A 4,117-nucleotide genomic window follows, 5' to 3' on the forward strand; every position below is an offset into this window, starting at 1 on the left:
TCTCTGTTTTTTTTGTTCTTTTTTTTCTCCTTTTTTTTCTTTTTTTTTAATTTTTATTATTATTATTTACTTTTTTTCTTCCTTCTCCTGTTTATATCTATTCTTTTATTTTTCCTTTTCCTTTTATTTATTTATTTTTATTTATTTATTGAATATCTTCCCCGTCTACCCATACACACACGGCGAGCAGCAGCAGCAGCAGCAACAGCAGCAGCAGCAGCAGCAGCTGAAACAGAAGAATATTTGTTGTATTTTTTGTGTTTTTTTCTTTAGAAGAAATAAAAATAAAAACAAATAAAAAATTGAATTAACTAACTGCCTATACACAGCAAGATAAATACATATACATAAAAAAGAAGGAAGAAGGAGAGAAGACTGCGGTGTATGTTGGGGGGGGTTAACGGGAAGAAAAAAAGGAGGAAAAAGGAATAAAAGTTAACAAAAATTATTTAATTAATTAATTAATTAATTAATTAACAAACAAATACAATAAAAAAGCCCCAATTGTGTCGAGTTCTTCTTATGAGCGCATGCGGCGGTTTATATTTAAAAGCCCCAAAAGTGACTCGGGGGTTTAGGGTTTAGGGTTTAGGGTTTAGGGTTTAGGGTTTAGGGTTTTTTTGAAGTGCTTGAAAATATATTTCTAAATATTTAATCCCTTTAATTGTTAAATAAAAGAATAAAGAATATTTTCCCTCTGCTGCTGCAGCGGGTGCATGTTAGCTGCTTGCTGCTGCTCTATGGCAGCTGGTGCTAGGGTTTAGGGTTTAGGGTTTAGGGTTTAGGGTTTCAACTGGAGTATTTAACGGAAAACAAGACAGAAAAAAACCCTTTTTCTCTTCCCTTCCTCCTTCAGCTCTAATTGTAATAAAAGGACAGGAGAAAAGGGAGAAAAAAGAAGAAAAAAATAAGAAAAAAACACCATTTAGTTTTTTTTGCTGCTGTTTATATGGTGCAGCAAGCAGCAAGTTGATTCCAAGCAAGACAATGCTTTGCTGCTGCTGCTGCTGCAGGTGGAGTGTATGTACACCTCAGTAATAGGGAATAAATAAGGTAGATAATAGCAACAAAAGAGGCAGGTTTATAGCATTATACAAGAAGAAATAAAGTTCTTTTTATTCCTTCTGCTGCAGCAAAAGAGCAGCAAAAGATTTGCTGCTGCTGCAGCAAACCCCCAAATAGTTGTTGTTGCTCTCTAACCCTAAACCCTAAACCCTAAACCCTCGATAGAAACAGTAAATAAAGGGTTAAACAACAACTAGACCATAAACACTAATATAAACAAAAAAAAAGAGACTTTGCTGCCCCCCCCAAGACAGCAACAGTTGTCTCCTTATTAAATCCCTAATTAATTAAACAAAGACAATAAAAAAAGAAAGAAAAAAAGAAATAAAAAAGGAGAGAGGAGGAAAAGGACTAAAAAGAAGAAAAAAAGGCAGAAAAAAGGGAATTAACGTCAAAAAAAGAGGGAAATAAATAAAATTAACTAATTAATTAATAAATTTATTTATTTATTTATTTATTTAATTAAATAAATAAAAGAAAATGAGTAGCGTAAAGGTAGCAGTAAGAGTTCGTCCCTTTAATCAGAGGGAATTAGATATTGGGGCTGTTTGTTGTGTAGCTATGGAGGGAAATAGGACATTATTATACGATTTAACGAACAGCAGCAGCAGCAGCAGCAGCAGCAGCAGCAATAATAATAATAACAATCCTCCTCCTCGTGTATTCTGCTTTGATTACTGTTATTGGTCCCATGATGGATACAAGGAAGAAGAAAATGGATATTTAGTACCTAAAGGAGAAACATCTAATTATGCAGATCAATCTCGGGTGTATAGGCAGCTAGGAGAAGAAGTACTTAATAATGCATGGGAAGGTTTCCATGCTTGTCTATTTGCTTATGGACAAACAGGAGCAGGAAAAAGTTACTCAATGGTTGGTTATGGTATAAATAAAGGTATAATTCCTGTTGCATGCGAAGAAATATTCAAAAGAATACAACTTATTCATCAACAAGAAGAAGAAAAAAAAGGAAAAAAAGTTACACAATTTCAGGTCGCTGTTAGTATGTTAGAGGTATATAATGAATTAGTTCAAGATCTTTTATGTAAACCTGCAGATAGACCTAAAGGAGGGCTCAATATAAGGTATATATAAACCCTAAACCCTAAACCCTAAACCCTAAACCCTAAACCCTAAACCCTAAACACTAATATGTTATAAACACTATAGAGACGGTGTCGTAATTAGTTCAAGATCTTTTATGTAAACCTGCAGATAGACCTAAAGGAGGGCTTAATATAAGGTATATATAAACCCTAAACCCTAGGAAACCCTAAACCCTAAACCCTAAATCCTAAACCCTAAACACTAAGTCGCAGAGTACACGAAACAATAAATAGAGTGTCGTTATTAGTTCAAGATCTTCTTTGTAAACCCGCAGATACACCCAAGGGAGGGCTTAATATAAGGTATATATAGACCCTAGTAAACCCTAAACCCTAAACCCTAAACACTAATTTATCCCAAACCCTAATTCTTAAGTCCTAGAAAATCCAAAACTGTTAGTCGTAAGTTAATACAAGATCTTCTTTGTAGGGTTTATTCATATTATGTATATATAAACCCTAAACCCTAGGATACACTAAACCCTAGGAAACACTAAACCCTAGGAAACACTAAACCCTGATGGAGGGATCCTAAGTCATAGAAAACCCTTAATCCTAAGTACTAGCAAGATCTGTTTTGTAAACCCTCAGATAGGCCCAAAGAAGGTCTAAACCCTAAACCCTAAACCCTAAACCCTCATAAAGTTGTCTGTGTGCTGCAGAGAGTCCCAACAACTTGGTGTGTATGTTGAGGGTTTAACAAAGATTGCCGTCTCTTCTTATGAAGAAATACAAGCTGTTACAGACAGGGGAACTGCAAACAGAACAGGTCCACTAGGGTTTAGGGTTTAGGGTTTAGGGTTTAGGGTTTAAGGGACGCTAAACTATTAAGAGGCTGCATTTAGCCACTTATTTTGCTTCATGTCTTAAACCCTAAACTCTAAACCCTTATAAACCCTAAACCCTAATACCTAAACTATAAAGCCTAAACCCTTCTAAACCCTAAACCCTAAACCCTAAACCCTAAGGGTTTGTGTTTTGCAGTGGGGGCGACATTAATGAATGCAACGAGCAGTCGTGTAAGTACAAGGAAATAAATAAAATAAATATTTATTTATTTTCTTGTTTATATATCTTCTTCTTATTTATTTATTTATTTATTTAATTGTTTTCTTGCTTTTTCTTGTTTTTTTTATTATTTATTATTATGCTTATTTGTTTATATACCTCTTGTCTAATAAATAAAACAAATATATCTATTTATTTTTTGTCTCTTTTTTGTCTCCTTTTTGTCTCTTTTTTGTCTCCTTTTTGTCTCTTTTTTGTCTCTCTCTATCCCTTTTATTGTCTCCTTCTTGTCTCCAATGTACATACTGTATAAATATAACAAATAGATAGGTGCTAAGCCTGCTTACCTAACAAATGCCCCAATAGACCATTGGACCACTGGACCACTGGACCATTGGACCATTGGACCATTGGCCTGTTCCTTATGCAATACAATAATATATATATATATATATATATATCCTTTTTTTTTGTTTTTTTGTGTATTTATCTGTCTAAATAGTATTAAATAAGCAATTAAAGAATAAAGAATAAAATAAATAAATAAATAAAATAAAAAAAATAAATAAATAAATAAATAAATAAATAAATATAATGTATATATGCAGGCACATACAGTAGTATGTATAGAATTACGTCAAGTAATACCTCGTGAAGGAGAAGAAGGAGAAGGAGGGAATTCATTAACAAGAACAAGTATAATAAATTGGGTAGACCTAGCTGGATCAGAGAAGACACAGAAGACAGGAGCAAAAGGAGATAGACTAAAGGAAGGATGCGCAATAAATAAATCGTTATCTGCATTAGGCAATGTAATTAGTGCATTAGCTGATAAAAATAAAGAAAATAATAATAATAAAAATATAATTGTCCCTTATAGGGATAGTAAGCTTACTCGTCTCCTACAGAATGCATTAGGGGGGAGCAGCAAGACAACA

This window comes from Eimeria maxima, genomic scaffold (assembly GCF_000499605.1).
Source record: "Eimeria maxima Weybridge genomic scaffold, Emw_scaff451, whole genome shotgun sequence".
NCBI lineage: Eukaryota > Apicomplexa > Conoidasida > Eucoccidiorida > Eimeriidae > Eimeria > Eimeria maxima.